We start from the raw sequence: 22,868 nt of genomic DNA, 5'->3' as shown, positions 1-22,868 counted from the left end.
TATTTGGTTCTCAGTTGGATTCTATTATTTCAACTGTTACTGGTGGGAAAGGAACTTTTTTACCACAGGATAAAAAGTCTAAAGGTAAAAACAGGGCTAACAATCGTTTTCGTTCCTTTCGTTTCAACAAAGAACAAAAGCCTGATCCTTCGTCCTCAGGAGCAGTTTCAGTTTGGAAACCATCTCCAGTCTGGAATAAATCCAAGCCTGCTAGAAAGGCAAAGCCTGCTTCTAAGTTCACATGAAGGTACGGCCCTCATTCCAGTTCAGCTGGTAGGGGGCAGGTTACGTTTTTTCAAAGAAATTTGGATCAATTCTGTTCACAATCTTTGGATTCAGAACATTGTTTCAGAAGGGTACAGAATTGGTTTCAAGATGAGACCTCCTGCAAAGAGATTTTTTCTTTCCCATGTCCCAGTAAATCCAGTGAAAGCTCAAGCATTTCTGAATTGTGTTTCAGATCAAGAGTTGGCTGGAGTAATTATGCCAGTTCCAGTTCCGGAACAGGGGATGGGGTTTTATTCAAATCTCTTCATTGTACCAAAGAAGGAGAATTCCTTCAGACCAGTTCTGGATCTAAAATTATTGAATCGTTATGTAAGGATACCAACGTTCAAGATGGTAACTGTAAGGACTATATTGCCTTTTGTTCAGCAAGGGAATTATATGTCCACAATAGATTTACAGGATGCATATCTGCATATTCCGATTCATCCAGATCATTATCAGTTCCTGAGATTCTCTTTTCTAGACAAGCATTACCAATTTGTGGCTCTACCGTTTGGCCTTGCTACAGCTCCAAGAATTTTCACAAAGATTCTCGGTGCCCTTCTGTCTGTAATCAGAGAACAGGGTATTGTGGTATTTCCTTATTTGGACGATATCTTGGTACTTGCTCAGTCTTTACATTTAGCAGAGTCTCATACGAATCGACTTGTGTTGTTTCTTCAAGATCATGGTTGGAGGATCAATTTACCAAAAAGTTCTTTGATTCCTCAAACAAGGGTAACCTTTCTGGGTTTCCAGATAGATTCAGTGTCCATGACTCTGTCTTTAACAGACAAGAGACGTCTAAAATTGATTACAGCCTGTCGAAACCTTCAGTCTCAATCATTCCCTTCGGTAGCCTTATGCATGGAAATTCTAGGTCTTATGACTGCTGCATCGGACGCGATCCCCTTTGCTCGTTTTCACATGCGACCTCTTCAGCTCTGTATGCTGAATCAATGGTGCAGGGATTACACGAAGATAAATCAATTAATATCTTTAAAACCGATTGTTCGGCACTCTCTAACGTGGTGGACAGATCACCTTCGTTTAATTCAGGGGGCTTCTTTTGTTCTTCCGACCTGGACTGTAATTTCAACAGATGCAAGTCTCACAGGTTGGGGAGCTGTGTGGGGATCTCTGACGGCACAAGGAGTTTGGGAATCTCAGGAGGTGAGATTACCGATCAATATCTTGGAACTCCGTGCAGTTTTCAGAGCTCTTCAGTTTTGGCCTCTTCTGAAGAGAGAATCGTTCATTTGTTTTCAAACAGACAATGTCACAACTGTGGCATACATCAATCATCAAGGAGGGACTCACAGTCCTCTGGCTATGAAAGAAGTATCTCGAATTTTGGTTTGGGCGGAATCCAGCTCCTGTCTAATCTCTGCGGTTCATATCCCAGGTGTAGACAATTGGGAAGCGGATTATCTCAGTCGCCAAACGTTGCATCCGGGCGAATGGTCTCTTCACCCAGAGGTATTTCTTCAGATTGTTCAAATGTGGGGGCTCCCAGAGATAGATCTGATGGCCTCTCATCTAAACAAGAAACTTCCCAGGTATCTGTCCAGATCCCGGGATCCTCAGGCGGAGGCAGTGGATGCATTATCACTTCCTTGGAAGTATCATCCTGCCTATATCTTTCCGCCTCTAGTTCTTCTTCCAAGAGTAATCTCCAAGATTCTGAGGGAATGCTCGTTTGTTCTGCTAATAGCTCCGGCATGGCCTCACAGGTTTTGGTATGCGGATCTTGTCCGGATGGCATCTTGCCAACCATGGACTCTTCCGTTAAGACCAGACCTTCTGTCACAAGGTCCTTTTTTCCATCCGGATCTGAAATCCTTAAATTTAAAGGTATGGAGATTGAACGCTTGATTCTTGGTCATAGAGGTTTCTCTGACTCCGTGATTAATACTATGTTACAGGCTCGTAAATCTGTATCTCGAGAGATATATTATAGAGTCTGGAAGACTTATATTTCTTGGTGTCTTTCTCATCATTTTTCTTGGCATTCTTTTAGAATACCGAGAATTTTACAGTTTCTTCAGGATGGTTTAGATAAGGGTTTGTCCGCGAGTTCTTTGAAAGGACAAATCTCCGCTCTTTCTGTTCTTTTTCACAGAAAGATTGCTATTCTTCCTGATATTCATTGTTTTGTACAAGCTTTGGTTCGTATAAAACCTGTCATTAAGTCAATTTCTCCTCCTTGGAGTTTGAATTTGGTTCTGGGAGCTCTTCAAGCTCCTCCGTTTGAACCTATGCATTCATTGGACATTAAATTACTTTCTTGGAAAGTTTTGTTTCTTTTGGCCATCTCTTCTGCTAGAAGAGTTTCTGAATTATCTGCTCTTTCTTGTGAGTCTCCTTTTCTGATTTTTCATCAGGATAAGGCGGTGTTGCGAACTTCTTTTGAATTTTTACCTAAAGTTGTGAATTCCAACAACATTAGTAGAGAAATTGTGGTTCCTTCATTATGTCCTAATCCTAAGAATTCTAAGGAGAAATCATTGCATTCTTTGGATGTTGTTAGAGCTTTGAAATATTATGTTGAAGCTACGAAATCTTTCCGTAAGACTTCTAGTCTATTTGTTATCTTTTCCGGTTCTAGGAAAGGCCAGAAAGCTTCTGCCATTTCTTTGGCATCTTGGTTGAAATCTTTAATTCATCTTGCCTATGTTGAGTCGGGTAAAATTCCGCCTCAGAGAATTACAGCTCATTCTACTAGGTCAGTATCTACTTCCTGGGCGTTTAGGAATGAAGCTTCGGTTGACCAGATCTGCAAAGCAGCAACTTGGTCCTCTTTGCATACTTTTACTAAATTCTACCATTTTGATGTATTTTCTTCTTCTGAAGCAGTTTTTGGTAGAAAAGTTCTTCAGGCAGCGGTTTCAGTTTGAATCTTCTGCTTATGTTTTGTGTTAAACTTTATTTTGGGTGTGGATTATTTTCAGCAGGAATTGGCTGTCTTTATTTTATCCCTCCCTCTCTAGTGACTCTTGTGTGGAAAGATCCACATCTTGGGTAGTCATTATCCCATACGTCACTAGCTCATGGACTCTTGTTAATTACATGAAAGAAAACATAATTTATGTAAGAACTTACCTGATAAATTCATTTCTTTCATATTAACAAGAGTCCATGAGGCCCACCCTTTTTTGTGGTGGTTATGATTTTTTTGTATAAAGCACAATTATTCCAATTCCTTATTTTTTATGCTTCGCACTTTTTTTCTTATCACCCCACTTCTTGGCTATTCGTTAAACTGATTTGTGGGTGTGGTGAGGGGTGTATTTATAGGCATTTTAAGGTTTGGGAAACTTTGCCCCTCCTGGTAGGAATGTATATCCCATACGTCACTAGCTCATGGACTCTTGTTAATATGAAAGAAATGAATTTATCAGGTAAGTTCTTACATAAATTATGTTTTTCTTCATAAACGGAGAGAGTCCACAGCTGCATTAATTAATTTTGGGAATTCAGAACCTTGCCACCAGGAGGAGGCAAAGAAACCCCAGCCAAAGGCTTAAATACCTCCCCCACTTCCCCCATCCCCCATTCATTCTTTGCCTTTTGTCACAGGAGGTTGGCAGAGAAGTGTCAGAAGTTTTCTCAATAGTCTCTTATGGAGGGTAGTACTCTTCGGAATAGGACTGAAGTTTTAAGTACTTCTCTTTCTTTTTGGCTGAAGAGTATCATATGTTTTGCATATGAAACTGCTGGACAACAGCCATGGGCATTAAAAAAATGAAGCTTCTGTGGAACAGATTTGCTAGGCTGCAATTTGGTCCTCTCTTCACACTTTTTCAAAGTTTTATAAATTTGCCACTTTTGCTTCGGCTGTGGCCGTTTTTTGGGAGTAAGGTTCTTTAAGCAGTGGTGCCTTCCGTTTAAGTTCCCTGTCTTGTCCCTCCCATATCATCTGTGTACTCTAGCTTGGGTATTGAATCCCGTTAGTAATTAAGATGATCCGTGGACTCATCGTGTCTTAAAAAAAGAAAAGAAAATTTATGCTTACCTGATAAATGTATTTCTTTTTTGACACGATGAGTCCACTGTTCACCCTGTTCTTTTAGACAGGTTGTGGGTTATGTAAACTTCAGACACCTCTGCACCTTGGCTTTTCCTTTCTCTTCCTAACTTCAGTCGAATGACTGGAGTGGGAGGGAAGAAAAGAGCTATTTAACAGCTCTGCTGTGGTGCTCTTTGCCGCCTCCTGCTGACCAGGAGGTGAATATCCCATTAGTAATTAAGATGATCCGTGGACTCATCGTGTAAAAAAATAAATAAATTTATCAGGTAAGCATACATTTTCTTTTTGTTAGTTGCCTCAACTTTTAAGTTGGCGATTATAAGGACTAATTATGCCTTTTTGGTTCAGCTAGACCATTTTATTTCATTCAGACCACTTGTGGATTCTGAGATTTTCCTTTTTAGATAAGCTTTACCAATTTGTCGCTTTTCCATTTGGTCTAGCGACAACTTTATGAATCTTTTCAAAGGTTCTTATTGCCTTTCTTTCTGTTTTCAGACAGTAGGGTATTGTGGTGCTTCCTTATTTGGGTGGTATCTTGGTAATAGCTTAAACTTTTCTCTTATTGAAGCCGGACAGATAGCGTAGCATGCTAATGCACTGTGGCTGAGCTCTGTAGCAACCTGAGGGTTGCAGGTTTGATTCCCGGCGAGGTCCATTCAGCCTTTCATCCTTCCGAGGTCGATTAAATGAGCAGCGTCTTGAGTCCCTTTCTGGTGATTAGACGTGCTTTACAAGTACCCAATACATACCTATGAAAAAGCAGTATTCAAATATATGGACTTTTCCTTTTTTGGAATCCCTTATGATTCAAAACATGGTTAGAATATTTCATTTACCTAAGAGTTTTCTGATTCCTTAGACAAGGGTCACTTCTTTTTGGGTTTCTTGATGGATTCTGTGTCCATGTCTTTGTCTTTTTCAGACAAAAGTCATTTGTAATTGGCGTTAGCCTGTCTAAATTACAGTCTAGAACAGGGATTGTTTTTAGATATCACAGTTGATATTCTTAAATCCTAAACACTCAACTCTCTCTGGTTTGGTGATTAGATTATCATCGTTTTATTCAGGGGGTCTCCTTTGGTTCATCCTTCCTGGACTGTATTCTTAATGGATACAAGTCTTACAGCTTGGGGAGCTATCTGAGGGTCTCTGACAGCACAAGGAGTTTGGAATCCTCAAGAGGTGAGGTTACCAATCAATATTTTAGAACTGCATGCTATTTTCAGGGCTCTTCAGGCTTGGCCTCTCTTAAAGAAATAATCATTCATTTGTTTTCAGACAGACAATATCACAACTGTGTCATATGTCAATCATCAGGGTGGGATTTGCAGTCATTTTGCGATGAAAGAAGTATCTCGGATACTTTTTTGGGCGGAATCCAACTCCTGTCTAATTTCTGCCATATATATCCCAGGTGTAGACAATTGGGAAGCGGATTATCTCAGTCGTCAGTCCTTATATCCAGGGGAGTGGTCTCTCCATCCAGATGTATTTTGTCAGATTGTACAGATCTGGGGTCTTCCCGAAATAGATCTGATGGCTTCCCATCTAAACAAGAAGTTTCCCAGGTATCTTTCCAAGTCCAGGGATCCTTAGGCGTTAGCAGTTCTTTGGTTCTACCAACCTGCTTACATTTTTCCGCCTCTAGTTCTTCTTCCAAGGGTGATCTCCAAGATCATAATGGAACAATCGCATGCGTTTCTGATAGCACCAGCATGGCCTCACAGGTTTTGGTATGCAGATCTTGTCCGGATGTTCAGTTGCCAACCTTGGTCACTTCCTTTAAGGCCGGACCTTCTGTCTCAAGGGATGTTTTTCCTTTAGGATCTCAAATCGCTAAATTGACGGTATGGAAATTGAACGTTTAGTGCTTAGTCATAGAGGTTTCTCTGACTCAGTGATTAATACTATGCTACAGGCTCGTAAGTCTGTTTCAAGGAAGATTTATTATCGGGTTTGGAAAGCCTATATTTCACGATGTTCTACTTATAAATCTTCTTGGCATTCTTTTTTAATTCCTAGAATTTAACAGTTTCTTCAGGATGGTTTGGATAAAGCTTTGTCTGCAAGTACTTTGAAGGGACAAATCTCTGCCCTTTCTGTTTTATTTCATAGAAAGATTGCTAAACTTCCTGATATTCATTGTTTTGTTCAGGCTTTGGTTCGTATCAAGCCTGTTATTATCAATCTCTCCTCCTTGGAGTCTTAATTTGGTTTTGAAGGCTTTGCTGGCTCCTTTTAAGCCTATGCATTCTTTGGATATTAAACTACTTTATTGGAAAGTGTTGTTTCTTTTGGCTATCTGTTCAGGTAGAAGAGCTTCTGAAATGTCTGCTCTCTCTTGTGAGTCTTCCTTTCTGATTTTCCATCAGGATAAGTCTGGTTTGTAGTCTTTGTTTAATTTTCGTCCTAAGGTTGTGAATTCTAACATTAGTAGGGAAATTGTTGTTCCTTCCTTATGTCCTAATCCTAAGAATACTATTGAAAGATCTTTACATTCTTTGGATGTTGTAAGAGCTTTGAAATATGTTGAAGCTACTAAAGATTTCAGGAAGACTTCTAGTCTGTCTGTTGTTTTTTCTGGTCCTAGGAAAGGTCAGAAAGCCTCTGCCATTTCTTTGGCATTTTGGTTAAAGCTTTTGATTCACAAGGCTTATTTAGAGGCGGGACAGTCTTCACCTCAGAGAATTACAGCTCATTTTACTAGATCAGTCTCCACTTCTTAGGCTTTTAAGAATGAAGCTTCGGTTGATCAGATTTGCAAAGCAGCAACTTGGTCTTCTTTGCATACATTTACTAAATTTTACCATTTTGATGTATTTGCTTCTTCTGAAGCAGTCTTTGGTAGAAAAGTTCTTCAGGCAGCTGTCTGATTCCTCTGCTTATGATTTAAGTTTTTTTTTCTTGAAATTTATGAGACTTTTTTTTGTGGATTTAATTTTTTCAGCGGAATTACCTGTTTTTATTTTATCCCTCCCTTTCTAGTGACTTTTCTGTGGTCTTCCACATCTTGGGTTTTTCTATCCCATACGTCACTAGCTCATGTACTCTTGCCAATTACATGAAAGAAAATATAATTTTTGAAAGAACTTACCTTTTTTATGGTGGTTACGATTTTTGTATAAAAGCACAAATATATTTATAGTTCCTCTTTTTGTATGCTTTTTTACTCCTTTCTTTATCACCCCACTACTTGGCTATTCGTTAAACTGAATTGTCGTTGTGGTGAGAGGTGTATTTATAGGCGTTTTGAGATTTGGGAAACTTTGCACCTCCTGGTAGGATTGTATATCTCATACATCACTAGCTCATGGACTCTTGCCAATATGAAATTAATTAATTTATCAGGTAAGTTCTTACATAAATGTTTTATGTTTCCACTTTGACCAGTCGTACTACTATGCCTTTGGTGGATAGTCCTTCTTGTAAGGATCCTTTCGATAGGTAACTTGAAAGTTTACACAGTCTATCCTTTCAGCTTACAGGTTTTATGTTTAGGCCTGCATTTAGTGTAGCCTGTGCTGCTGCCACTTTTGTGTGGTATGACAATATCTCAGAACTTTTTTCTGGGGAAAACCATTCTGGACCAGATTCAGGATCGCATTGGTCTCCTAAGAATAGAAAATTAATTTATTTGTGATACAGCAGTGGAAATGATTTGCATCAATGCTTTTTCTGCTTTAGCTGTTTTAGCTAGGCAAGTTTTGTGGCTTAGATCTAGGTTTGCTGATATGGTTTCTAAATGCAGACTTTCCCCTCTCTCCCCTCCCAGGGTAAATCTTTGTTTGGGTCTGAATGCTATTATTGCTACTGTTAATGCCCCAAGATAAGAAATCTAAGGGTAAGCCAAGATCTGTAGGGCATTTTTGCACCTTTCGTCAATCAAAGTCTCAGAAAGATGCCTCCTTTGCTTAGAAATGTAACTATTCTAAATCATCCTGGAAGTTTAACTCTTCTTGGCCGAAAAACAAACAGACCAAGAAGTCTTCCCCAGCTTCCAAGACTGCATAAGGTGTGGCCCCATATCATACCAGTCACTGATAATTGAGTCTTTTTCGGGAGGCTTGTTAGAGATCTGTTCAGAATCTCTGGGTATTACAAATCATTTCCCATGGTTACCAAATAAGTTTTCGTTTAAGGCCTCCTCGGGGAAGATTCTTCCTGTCTTAGCTGCCTCAAGATCCTTTAAAGTCCCAAGCTTGGTACTATCGCAGGTGATTGCTCTAGTTTCGACTGCAGAATTAAACGGTTTTTTTTTTTTTTATCAAATCTGGTTATAGTACTAAAGAAGGAGGGTACTTTTCGGCCTGTTTTGGATCTCAAAATATTGAATAAATTCCTGAAAGTTACTATTTTTAAGATTGAGACAATTCACACCTTGGTTCCTTTAGTGCAGGAAGGTCAGTTTATCTCTACTATAGACTTAAAAGATTCTTATTTGCATATCCCTATACAAAGGGGTCATTTTAAGTTTCTGAGATTTTCTTTCCTATACAAGCATTATCAGTTCATGGCCCTCGATTTTGGTCTGGCTATAAAAGTACAGTGAGCTCTCTTGTTTGTTTGAGTTCAGGGAATTTCTGTATTTCCTTATTTGGACTACATTCTGCTTCAGTCTGATAGATGACCTAGTGATTCCTTGGTCTTTCAACCTGACTTACATACTTCCTCTGTTTGTGTTGTTATGCAGGGTGATAGCCAGAATCTAGCAGGAACAAACCTCAGCAGTTCTGATTGCTCTGGCATGGCCTCAGAGGATTTGGTTTGCAGATCTTGTTCAGATGTCCTCTTGCACGCCTTAGAGGCTTCCTCTAAGAAAGGATCTTTTCTCTCAAGGCCCTTTCTTTTATTAAGATCTCAAATTTCTGAATTTGCCGCCATGGCGATTGAACTCATTCTGTCTCCAAAAGCCGTAACGTCACTGAATAAACTTTTGCTGTCCTTAAACCCAGAGAGTGCGATTTTTTAAATATATATATATATATATATATGTGTGTGTTTGCATGTATTTATATCATTAGAATAATTTATTTATATGATGTTGTGGATTTAATTTGTCAGTGAAAAAACAAAATTTATGCTTACCTGATAAATGTATTTCTTTCTGGCGATGGAGAGTCCACAACATCATTCAAATTACTAGTGGGATATTCAACTCCTGGCCAGCAGGAGGAGGCAAAGAGCATCCCAGTAAAGCCGTTAAGTGTAACTGCCTTACCCATAACTCCCAGTCATTCAGCCAAAGGAAATGGAAAGAAAAACACAAGGGTGAAAAGGTGCCTGAGGTTAACTAAAAAACACTGCCGAATTATAGCTAAAAAAGAGGGTGGGGTCGTGGACTCTCCATGTCCGGAAATAAATACATTTATCAGGTAAGCATAAATTTTGTTTTCTTTCCTATGACATGGAGCGTCCACGACATCATTCCAATTACTAGTGGGAACCAATACCCAAGCTAGAGGACACAGAATGAACAGGGAAGGAGAAAAAAAGGCAGGAGGACCTAAACGGAAGTCACCAACGCTTGAAGAACTTTTCTCCCAAAAGAAGCCTTGGCCGAGGCAAATGTATGAAATTTGTATAATTTGGAAAAAGTATGTAGAGAGGACCATGTTGCCGCCTTGCAAATCTGATCCACTGAAGCTTCATTTTTAAAAGCCCAAGAAGAGAAGACATCCCTAGTAGAATGAGCTGTAATTCTCTCAGGAGGCTGCTGTCCAGCAGTCTCATTAGCAAAACAAATCATACTTCTTAACAAGAGAAAACAACAAATAGGGCACAAGATTGCCGAAATTGTTTAGTAGCTTGCAAGTAGAATTTTAGAGCCCGCACAACATCCAAGTTATGCAAGAGACGTTCCTTCTAAAAAGGATTAGAACAAAAAGGACAATTTCCTGATTAATGTTTCGATCCGATACCACCTTAGGAAGAAACCCCAATTTAGTAGAAAGGACCACCTTATCAGTATGATAAATATGGTACAGGGAATCACACTGCAGAGCTGAAAGTTCAGACACTCTGCGAGTGGAAGAAATGGCAAAAAGAAACAAAACTGTACAGGATAACAGTTTTAAATCAACAACGGGCATCGGCTCAAACAGAGCCTGCTGCAAAACTTTAAGAACTAAATTAAGGCTCCATGGGGGAGCAACAGGCTTAAACACAGGCCTGATTCTAACCAGGACCTGTACAAAGGCTTGAACATCTGGTAGGTCTGACCCTTTAGGGTACTGACTGATAAATCCTTATCCAGGCCACCCTGAAGAAAGGATAAAATCCGGGGAATCCTCACCCAGCTCCAGAAGAACCCCTAAGATTCACACCAAAGATATTTACTCCATATCGTATGGTAAATCTTGCTAGTAACCGGTTTTCAAGCCTGAATCATAGTTTTAATGATCGCTTCAGAAAAACCACGTTTAGACAGAACTAGGCGTTCAATCTCCAAGCAGTTAGCTTCAGAGAATCTAGGTTTGCATGGAGGAAAGGACCCTGAAGTAGGTCTAACCTCCAAGGATGTAGATATGACATCCTTACTAGATCCGCGAACCAGATCCTGCAAGGCCATGCAGGAGCTATTTAGTATCACTGATGCTCTCTCCTGATTGAACTGTACTTTGGAACCTTGGCGTTTTGGCGTGACACTATCAGATCCAACTTTGGAACCCCTCACTTAAGAGATATCTGAGAGAACACTTCTAGATGGAGAGCCCACTCACTGGGATGAAAGGTATGTCTGCTTAGAAATTCTGCCTCCCAGTTGTTCACTCCTGGAATGTGGATGGCAGATAGAAGACAATCGTGTGCTTCCGCCCACTGCAGAATGCGAATCACCTCCTTCATGGCTAAGGAACTCCGAGTCCCTCCCTGGTGACTGATGTAAGCCACTGAGGTGATGTTGTCCGATTGGAATCTTATACACCAGACCAACGACAGTTGAGGGCACGCTAATAGGGCATTGAAGATAGCTCTCAACTCCAAGATGTTTATGGGAAGAGAGGACTCTTCCCAAAACCCCAGGCCCTGAGCTTTTAGAGGACTCCAAACCGCTCCTCAGCCCAACAGGCTGGCATCCGTAGTCACAATTTCCCAGGAAGGTCTCAGAAAGCAAGTGCCCATAGATAGATGTTCCTGTGACACCCACCACAAGAGAAAGTCTCTTGTTAGAGGGTCCAGATTTATCCTCTGTGATAAATCCAAATGCTCTCCGTTCCATTGACGGAGCATGCGAAGTTGCAGCAGTCGTAGATGGAACAGAGCAAAAGGAATGATGTCCATGGATGCCACCATAAGGCCAATCACCTCCATGCATTGAGCCACAGATGGACGAAAGGCAGACTGGGGAGAAAGGCAGGAAGCAAGAATTTTGGTCTTTCTGACCTCCGTGTGGAAAATCTTCATGGACAGGGAATCTATTGTAGTCCATAGGAAAAAAAACTTTGGTAGATGGAAAAAAAAGAACGAATCGCGTATTCAGGCATGACGAAAAAGAGTAAGCCTCCCCCCCACCTGATCGACACTGGAATCTGGTGCGGAACCTTCTTGCTGATTTAGAGTCAGCAGAAGGTTTCTTGTTTTGTTTTCTCTTGTTTCAGTGCTGGTTGGATTTCCAAGAGAATCTGGGTTGATCTGGTTTTGTTTTTTTATATATATTTAAAGTTTTTATTGAGGTTGTGCGAAAACAGTACAACATATATGAAACATCATATCCTTGCAACATACATAAATGGTACATCTCCGTTTAACAACTTTTGCGCAGTTACAAAGACGTAATTCTCCAAGTAAATAATCTTATAGAGAAAAAAACAAACAAACATTGGAACCTCTTTTCTTTTTCATAAGCTAAAATGAGCAATTTAAGTGGTCACGTTAGGACCTATAGACTTAGAATAGCTTAGTAGTTGGTTTTTAAATGGTAGCAATAGTGAAAATATAATTTTGCGATATAACTAGCACTGTAAAATACTATATGTTAGTGTATTGAGCTAGATACCCGAGCAGTCTTGTTACGCTAGGCATAGAGGACAAGGTCAACTTTATATTATACTGCAAGGGTTATTAGTAAAAAAAACAACAAACAAACAAAAAAGACTATCGTTGGGGTGCGGCACAGGGCAGATAGGCCGCGTAGTTAGACCTCCTACAGAAGGAGGTTTATTATGGAGGGGGGGGAGGTGATAGAGTGAGTATAATAAATAAAATATATAGCTTAGGAACTAAGAAGCTCATTGTGGTTTAGGAGAGGGGGCGATTAAAGAAATGCGAGAGATAGGAAATGCTAAGTAGACAGACTTTAGTGTTACAGGGCAACCTAGTCATACATAAAGTCTCATGAACATATTGGTTAACAGGGGAAAAATAAGAGCGGACTGGTGACATATTAGATCAGTGGTGTATCTGGCATAACAAAGCTTAGTTCTAAACTTTACAGAGCCGGCATGAAACAGAACCAGAGAACATATAAAGATACATGACTAAACATCTATAAAAATTAGAAAAGTGAATTCTTCCAGGAGTCACAGGTTAAGGAGGTCATAAACATTAGTATGTAGATCTTTAAAGACAGAACCCCCTGTTAAAAGGAACATACAAACTGACAATTTTAAGGCATGAATAAAATGTCATCAACATGTCCTAGAGTACCTCAATTTCTAGCATTCACATGTGGCCCATTAAAACAGTCAAACAAGAAATGAAAAATAAGCATACTTTTAGCATATTGAACTTCAGGGCAGTAAGACAACCAGTACTCTAGAGATTGAACCATATAACATTACAAGTGTAACTAGTCCAACATAAGCACAAAGGTCAGGAATACACCATTTTCGTATGCTCATGTATCAAGATCTATATCTGTATTGATCTATATAGGCACATCTAGGTATATGAGAGTTCTGACTTGACTATCGTGCTCATAGTAATCTTAAATGCTAGGTACCTGCCATCTTTAATAAAATAAAGCTATATGGGTCACATGCTGACAGTACACCAGTAAGTAGATTGTTGTTCCAATCCCATAACCTGCTGGAATGAATAAAGTTACACTTATATTGCACACACACATATTGAAACAAATGGGCCTTAAACTATAGCAAACGCTTCATAAAGGGCAATCGCATAGAAGTGCATTGTAGTCCATATAGTGATAAATATAGTTCCCAAACCTGCCGACACATTAAACGTTCAGTATTGTCACATTTGCTGATGTCCACTATGTTTACAACATCATGGCATGCCCTATTAATTGCAGCTTTATCCGTCAGGAATTGTGTCAAGATGTCAGACCAAAGTATAGAAATTTCTGTTGCAGTGGGAAGACCATGTTACCAAGACTACTTAACCAATTCCGGCCCTCTCAGTGTAGGAATGAGGGCTCTCCTCAACCGCTTCAAAAGACTTATTCCAGAACAGACGGAGCAAGCACCGCTGTTCCCATGTGCGAAAGAGCTGGATAGGGAGGCAGTTAGTGCTAATGGCGTCAAGGCCTTTTACTTGCCCGGGAGATTCCTGACTCACAGCAGCCATCAAACCGGCTAAGCGGATGAGATCCTCCTCCATGTAGTGCTGCCGGACCGTGCTGGTAAGCAAGAGCTTAACGCTGATCTCCACAGCCTCCCGATATGTCCCGGATCCAGTAAATGTAGGACTAGAGATATGAGAGGGAAGCTGGGGCCCCGCAGCATCCCCCCACTCAGTGTCTACCTCATTTTGATCCGGAGACTTTATTAGCAAGCTCTCGCGCTGCTCCTCCGATTCCCCAGCTCCATCTAGGGCGGCAGTAAGCTTGTTGTGATGGTGAGTCAGTAGTTTGTTGATTTCAACAAATATCCCGTGAACAGCAGCCATAGTAACTGCGTGTCTACCGGTGTGAGAAAATGTCTGCCGTCTCTGTAGATACAGAGCAGGATTCCCAGGCGTAGTCCACAAGATTTTGCAGAAAAACAAAATTTCTTTCATGTAATTAGCAAGAGTCCATGAGCTAGTGACGTATGGGATATACATTCCTACCAGGAGGGGCAAAGTTTCCCAAACCTTAAAATGCCTATAAATACACCCCTCACCACACCCACAATTCAGTTTTACAAACTTTGCCTCCGTTGGAGGTGGTGAAGTAAGTTTGTGCTAGATTCTACGTTGATATGCGCTCCGCAGCAAGTTGGGGCCCGGTTTTCCTCTCAGCGTGCAGTGAATGTCAGAGGGATGTGAAGAGAGTATTGCCTATTTGAATGCAGTGATCTCCTTCTACGGGGTCTATTTCATAGGTTCTCTGTTATCGGTCGTAGAGATTCATCTCTTACCTCCCTTTTCAGATCGACGATATACTCTTATATATACCATTACCTCTGCTGATTCTCGTTTCAGTACTGGCTTGGCTTTCTACAAACATGTAGATGAGTGTCCTGGGGTAAGTAAATCTTATTTTCTGTGACACTCTAAGCTATGGTTGGGCACTTTGTTTATAAAGTTCTAAATATATGTATTCAAACATTTATTTGCCTTGACTCAGAATGTTCAACATTCCTTATTTTTCAGACAGTCAGTTTCATATTTGGGATAAATGCATTTGTTTCAATCATTTTTTCTTACCTTAAAAAATTTGACTTTTTCCCTGTGGGCTGTTAGGCTCGCGGGGGCAGAAAATGCTTCATTTTATTGCGTCATTCTTGGCGCAGACTTTTTTGGCGCAAATTTTTTTTTCTGTTTCCGGCGTCATACGTGTCGCCGGAAGTTGCGTCATTTTTTTGACGTTTTTTTTGCGTCAAAAATGTCGGCGTTCCGGATGTGGCGTCATTTTTGGCGCCAAAAGCATTTAGGCGCCAAATAATGTGGGCGTCTTTTTTGGCGCTAAAAAATATGGGCGTCTTTTTTGTCTCCACATTATTTAAGTCTCATTATTTATTGCTTCTGGTTGCTAGAAGCTTGTTCACTGGCATTTTTTTCCCATTCCTGAAACTGTCATTTAAGGAATTTGATCAATTTTGCTTTATATGTTGTTTTTTTCTTTTACATATTGCAAGATGTTCCACGTTGCAACTGAGTCAGAAGATACTTCAGGAAAATCACTGCACAGTGCTGGAGCTACCAAGCTAAGTGTATCTGCTATAAACTTTTGGTATCTGTTTCTCCAGCTGTTGTTTGTATTAAATGTCATGACAAACTTATTAATGCAGATAAAATTTCCTTTAGTACTGTTACATTACCTGTTGCTGTTCCGTCAACATCTAATTTTCAGAGTGTTCCTGATAACATAAGAGATTTTATTTTTTAAATCCATTAAGAAGGCTATGTCTGTTATTTCTCCTTCTAGTATACATAAAAGTCTTTTAAAACTTCTCTTTTTTCAGATGAATTTTTAAATGAACATCATCATTCTGATACTGATAATGGTTCTTCTGGTTCAGAGGTTTCTGTCTCAGAGGTTGATGCTGATAAATCTTTGTATTTGTTCAAGATGGAATTTATTCGTTCTTTACTTAAAGAAGTGTTATTTGCATTAGAAATAGAGGATTCTGGTCCTCTTGATACTAAATCTAAACGTTTAAATAAGGTTTTTAAATCTCCTGTAGTTATTCCAGAAGTGTTTTATCTCCCTGATGCTATTTCTGAAGTAATTTCCAGGGAATGGAATAATTTGGGTAATTTATTTTTCTCCTTCTAGACGTTTAAGCAAATTATATCCTGTGCCATCTGACAGATTAGAGTTTTTTGGGACAAAAATCCCTAAGGTTATGGGGCTGTCTCTACTCCTGCGAATGTACTACTATTCCTACGGCAGATAGTACTTCATTTAAGGATCCTTTAGATAGGAAAATTGAATCCTTCTAAGAAAAGCTTACTTATGTTCAGGTAATCTTCTTAGACCTGCTATATTTTTTTTAGCGGATGTTGCTGCAGCTTCAACTTTTTGGTTAGAAGCTTTAGCGCAACAAGTAACAGATCATAATTTTATAGCATTATTATTATTCTATAACATGCTAATAATTTTATTGGTGATACCATATTTTGATATCATTAGAGTTGATGTCAGGTATATGTCTCTAGCTATTTTAGCTAGAAAAGCTTTATGGATTAAACTTGGAATGCTGATATGTCTTCTAAGTCAACTTTGCTTTCCCATTCTTTCCAGGGTAAATAATCATTTTCGTTCCTTTCCTCACAACAAGGAACAAAAGCCGGATCCTTCATCCTCAGGAGCGGTATCAGTTTGGAAACTATTTCAAGTTTGGAATATATCCAAGCCTTATAGAAACCTATAGCCAGCTCCTAAGTACCTATGAAGGTGCGGCCCTTATTCCAGCTCAGCTGGTATGGGGCAGATTACGTTTTCTTCAAGGAAATTTGGATCAATTCCGTTCTTAATCTCTGGTTTTAGAAACATTGTTTCAGAAAGGTACAGAATTGCCTTTAAGTTAAGGCCTCCTGCTAAGAGATTTTTTTTTTCTTTCCCGTGTCCCAGTTAACACAGCAAAGGCTCAGCATTTCTGAAATGTGTTTCAGATCTAGAGTTGGCTGGAGTATTTATGCCAGTTCCAGTTCTGGAACAGGGGCTGGGGTTTTATTTTATCTCTTCATTGTACCAAAGAAGGTCAATTCCTTCAGACCAGTTCCGGATCTATCATTATTGAATCGTTATGTTAGGATACCAACATTCAAGATGGTTACTGTAGGACTTTCCTGCCTTTTGTTTAGCAAGGGCATTATATGTCTACAATAGATTTACAGGATGTGTATCTGCATATTCCGATTCATCCAGATCACTTTTAGTGTCTGAGATTCTCTTTTTAGACAAGCATTACCAGTTTTGTGGCTCTACCGTTTGGCCTAGCCTCAGTTCCAAGAATTTTTTTCAAAGGTTCTCGGTGCCCTTCTTTCTGTAATCAGAGAACAGGGTTTTGGTATTTCCTTATTTGGACGATATCTTGGTACTTGCTCAGTCTTCTCATTTTCGAAGAATCTCATACGAATCGACTTGTGTTGTGTCTTCAAGTTCATGGTTGGAGGATCAATTTACCAATCAGTTCATTGATTCCTCAGACAAGGGTAACCTTTTTAGGTTTCTAGATAGATTCAGGGTCTATGACTCTGTCCTTGTCAGACTAGAGAAGTTTAACATTGATATCAGCTTGTCAAAACCTTCAGTCACAATCATTCTCTTTGGTAGCCTTATGCATGGAAATGTTGGGTCTTAGGACTGCCGCATCAGATGCGATCTCCTTTGCTCGTTTTTCACATGCGACCTCTTCAGCTCTGTATGCTGAACCAATGGTGCAGGGATTACTCAAATATATCTCAATTAATATCTTTAAACCGATTTTACGACACTCTCTGACATGGTGGACAGATCACCATCGTTTAGTTCAGGGGGCTTCTTTGTTCTTCCGACCTGGACTATAATCTCAACAGATGCAAGTCTTACAGGTTGGGGAGCTGTGTGGGGGTATCTGACGGCACAAGGGGTTTGGGAATCTCAGGAGGTGAGATTTCCGATCAATATTTTGGAACTCCGTGCAATTTTCAGAGCTCTTCAGTCTTGGCCTCTTCTGAAGAGAGAGTTGTTCATTTGTTTTCAGATAGACAATGTCACAACTGTGGCATACATCAATCATCAAGGAGGGACTCTCAGTCCTCTGGCTATGAAAGAAGTATCTCGAATTTTGGTTTGGGCGGAATCCAGCTCCTGTCTAATCTCTGCGGTTCATATCCCAGGTATGGTCAATTGGAAAGCGGATTATCTCAGTCGCCAAACGTTGCATCCGGGCGAATGTTTTCTTCACCCAGAGGTATTTCTTCAGATTGTTCAAATGTGGGAACTTCCAGAAATAGATGTGATGGCTTCTCATCTAAACAAGAAACTTCCCAGGTATCTGTCCAGATCCCGGGATCCTCAGGCGGAAGCAGTGGATGCATTATCACTTCCTTGGAAGTATCATCCTGCCTATATCTTTCCGCCTCTAGTTCTTCTTCCAAGAGTAATCTCCAAGATTCTGAAGGAATGCTCGTTTGTTCTGCTGGTAGCTCCGGCATGGCCTCACAGGTTTTGGTATGCGGATTTTGTCCGGATGGCCTCTTGCCAACCGTGGACTCTTCCGTTAAGACCAGACTTTCTGTCTCAAGGTCCTTTTTTCCATCAGGATCTGAAATCCTTAAATTTAAAGGTATGGAGATTGAACGCTTGATTCTTGGTGTCTTTCTCATCATTTTTCTTGGCATTCTTTTAGAATACCGAGAATATTACAGTTTCTTCAGGATGATTTAGATAAGGGTTTGTCCGCAAGTTCCTTGAAAGGTCAAATCTCTGCTCTTTCTGTTCTTTTTCACAGAAAGATTGCTATTCTTCCTGATATTCATTGTTTTGTACAAGCTTTGGTTCGTATAAAGCCTGTCATTAAGTCAATTTCTCCTCCTTGGAGTTTGAATTTGGTTCTGGGGGCTCTTCAAGCTCCTCCATTTGAACCTATGCATTCATTGGATATTAAATTACTTTCTTGGAAAGTTTTGTTCCTTTTGGCCATCTCTTCTGCCAGAAGAGTTTCTGAATTATCTGCTCTTTCTTGTGAGTCTCCTTTTCTGATTTTTCATCAGGATAAGGCGGTGTTGCGAACTTCTTTTGAATTTTTACTTAAGTTGTGAATTCCAACAACATTAGTAGAGACATTGTGGTTCCTTCATTATGTCCTAATCCTAAGAATTCTAAAGAGAAATCGTTGCATTCTTTGGATGTTATTAGAGCTTTGAAATATTATGTTGAAGCTACTAAGTCTTTCCGAAGGACTTCTAGTTTATTTGTTATCTTTTCCGGTTTTAGAAAGGCCAGAAATCTTCTGCCATTTCTTTGGCATCTTGGTTGAAATCTTTAATTCATCTTGCCTATGTTGAGTCGGGTAAATCTCCGCCTCATAGGATTACAGCTCATTCTACTAGGTCAGTTTCTACTTCCTGGGCGTTTAGGAATGAAGCTTCGGTTGATCAGATTTGCAAAGCGGCAACTTGGTCCTCTTTGCATACTTTTACCAAATTCTACCATTTTTATGTATTTTCTTCTTCTGAAGCAGTTTTTGGTAGAAAAGTACTTCAGGCAGCGGTTTCAGTTTGAATCTTCTGTTTATGTTTTTCATTAAACTTTATTTTGGGTGTGGATTATTTTCAGCAGGAATTGGCTGTCTTTATTTTATCCCTCCCTCTCTAGTGACTCTTGTGTGGAAAGATCCACATCTTGGTTAGTCATTATCCCATACGTCACTAGCTCATGGACTCTTGCTAATTACATGAAAGAAAACATAATTTATGTAAGAACTTACCTGATAAATTCATTTCTTTCATATTAGCAAGAGTCCATGAGGCCCGCCCTTTTTTGTGGTGGTTATGATTTTTTTGTATAAAGCACAATTATTCCAATTCCTTATTTTATATGCTTTCACACTTTTTTCTTATCACCCCACTTCTTGGCTATTCGTTAAACTGAATTGTGGGTGTGGTGAGGGGTGTATTTATAGGCATTTTAAGGTTTGGGAAACTTTGCCCCTCCTGGTAGGAATGTATATCCCATACGTCACTAGCTCATGGACTCTTGCTAATATGAAAGAAATGAATTTATCAGGTAAGTTCTTACATAAATTATGTTTTTGTAGCTTCCAAGCAGTTATAGGAGTAGACCCACTATGGTATTAGTTCACGCTGTGCCAACAATTCATTTTTAAGTCATATTTAGGTAAAATTATGCAGGAGCTCTAAAGATCTGCGTCCTCTCCTGTGCTCTGTTGGCTCCGCCCCCCCCGGTTGATCTGGTTTTGAAGAAGATGAGGAGGACTTTTGATCCTTAAAGTTACGAAAGGAATGAAAATTGGAAGTCTGACTACCTCTAGGTCTATTTTTCTTTTCCTGAGGTAGGAAAGATCCGTTTCCACCTGTAATTTCTGAAATGATCTCCAACACACTAGGTCCAAACAGAGTCTTTCCCTTGTATGGTAAAGCCAAAAGCTTGGCCTTAGAAGAGACATCGGCCGACCAAGATTTTAATCACAGAGCCCTACGGGCTAGTATCGTGAAGCTAGACATCTTAGCTCCCAGACTAATTATCTGCATATTGGCATCACAGATAAAGGTATTGGCCAATTTGAGAGCTTTGATCCTATCTGGGATCTCCTCTACTGTAGTTTCCTCTGTATTAAGATCAGACAATGCATCGCACCAATAAGATGCAGCTCCCGCAACCGTAGTAATACTCGCTGCCAGTTGCCACTGTAACCCTTGATGGATGTACATCTTTTTTAGGTAAGCCTCTTGCTTCTTGTCCATTGTGTCCTTAAAAGAGCAACTATCCTCTATAGGAATGGTAGTTCTCTTAGCAAGAGTAGAAATGGCTCCTCCTACTTTAGGAACAGTGCGCCATGAGTCATGAATAGAGTCAGCAACAAGAAACATTTTCTTAAAAACAGGGGAAGGGTAAAAAGGAACCCCTGGCTTATCCAATTCCTGAGCAATAATTTCAGACAACTTCATTGGGACAGGAAAAACCTCCTCAGAAGATGGGGAATCATAAACTCTATCCAATTTAGAAGACTTTGTGGGGTTGACAGCAACCTAAGGTTCAGAGTTGTCTAAAGTAGCTAAAACCTCCTTCAATAGTAACCAGAGGTGTTCAAGCTTAAATCTAAAATTAACCTCTTCAGATTCTGAAGATTTTTCTGCTAAAGTGTCAGTCTGAGATCTCACTTTCAGAAGCTATTATTCTCCTCATCAGACATCTGAGAAAGATTGGCTAATGCAGACCTAGAGTCAGAAGCTTTACTATCAAGCAGATGTTTAGATTTTCTCTTACGCTTACCCGATAAAGGGAAAGCTGACAAAGCCGCTGTTACTGCAGAAGAAATATAAGCTGCAAAATCCCCAGGTAAATAAACACCCCCAGGTGGATGAGAGGACACAGAAGGCACAGTATTAGAAACAATTAAGGCTTGAGACGTCTGAGGAGAAAGCTGAGGCATGTCACGCACAGCAGTATCCTGAGAGACACTTGGCTCAGAAGGGAGATTTTTTTCTTTACTTTTTTTTTTTTTTTTAATGTTTTTGCCATGAGGAACAAAACTGCATAGGTAGGGCAATCTGGTTGTCTAAACAAAGCAGACATCTATCCATAGAGAGACTGATTATGTTCTGCATCCATAGCTTAGAATAACAGGTCCACTAGCAATGTCTAAAAAAAACATTTTAATTCTTCAGTTAAATATTAAACATGAAACATTAAACACTTGAAAAAGATTCACATATATAAATATAACTTTGAAAACTGCCTCAGTCGCCTAAGGCTCCTACCGGCCAGAAAAAATATCCCACTAGTAAAGGCAACTTTCTAGAAGTGATTTCTCTCCTCTGGTAATCCGGTGAGCTGATAAACAGAGCCGATACAGAAGACTGACAAGCTGAGTCAAAGATGGCTGCACAAAACACTCTCCAACCGCTCCGCTCCGTAAAAGTGAAAGTGCGGTTATCACGTGAGCAGGTAACCAGAAAAAACTGCGTCACAGAAATTTACACACACCTAAAAAGAGCGCGAATAAACCGCAGATTAAAAAACGGCAAAAATATAAAGACCGTTATTAAACAGTTTAACATAAGCCCCAATAATGAAAAGAACTCCACCTCTGTATGTGTATATATATATATATATATTAAGCCTCTAAACCTATGAGCATAAATATAGTGGTAATCCAGAATGTAAAAATGTCCACAGCTCTTAAATGTAACAATTTCTTTATTTAGGACATCAAAATTACAGCGACGTTTTGGGGTTAACACCCCTTAGTCATAGATGGCTTAATGATCTCTGTTACAAACTTTTATACCATATGCTTTGGCGCCAAAGGGCTAATTTCCTAGGTTTCATGTATCTCTATCTCCACCTAGTGGTGAAACATTGCAGGAAAACACTTGCTACAGAAGCCATTTGCATGCAGATATACAAGCACTTGTAAACCTATTAGCCTTTTAAAGGGACATAAAACAATTTTGGATAGAGACAAAATATAATATGTACTTTACCTGCAAATTTATACTGCAGTGCCTCGATATTAAACCTTTCTTTTTAATTTCTGAATTGTACAGCTCTAACTTCCCCCACACAATTTCTCATATGGCTCTATCTATCTTCACCTTTGCTTTGGTAGAATACAAGGCTTTAACACTCATTTTCTGTGGAGCAGGCCTAGAAGCAAATAAGCTGCTGTGAACTCAGTTGAAATACAATGCCTGTGTTTCTGATGCTAAACACTGATAAGGGGGATGGATCAGACTTCTCTTAACAGCATAGCTATGTTACTAATTTTGCTTAATTTTGAAAATTATTTTAAAATACTCTCCAGCAATTTTTAAACTTAAATTTTATGCAAACTATTTTTACTTAGTTAGCCTTTTTAGGATATGCACAGATCTCAACATGTTTTATGGCATTTTCATAAAGAGAAAAATGTAAACATTATTGTGCATGAATTTAATATATTTCTAGCTGTAATCATTGGTCAGTGTTACATACGGTAATGTTTCTTGCACGCATACTTGCCCATCAATTCTA

At 39.6% G+C, this 22,868-nt stretch overlaps 1 protein-coding gene across 3 annotated transcripts in view; it reads left to right on the top strand.

Moving 5' to 3' along the window:
- Positions 1 to 22,868, top strand: part of ARHGEF12 (Rho guanine nucleotide exchange factor 12) — a 1,204,049-nt gene that overhangs the window by 553,523 nt on the left and 627,658 nt on the right. The gene's annotated exons all lie outside the window — the stretch shown is intronic.

This window comes from Bombina bombina, chromosome 8, assembly GCF_027579735.1.
Source record: "Bombina bombina isolate aBomBom1 chromosome 8, aBomBom1.pri, whole genome shotgun sequence".
NCBI lineage: Eukaryota > Metazoa > Chordata > Amphibia > Anura > Bombinatoridae > Bombina > Bombina bombina.
This window is presented reverse-complemented; position numbering and strand designations above follow the sequence as displayed.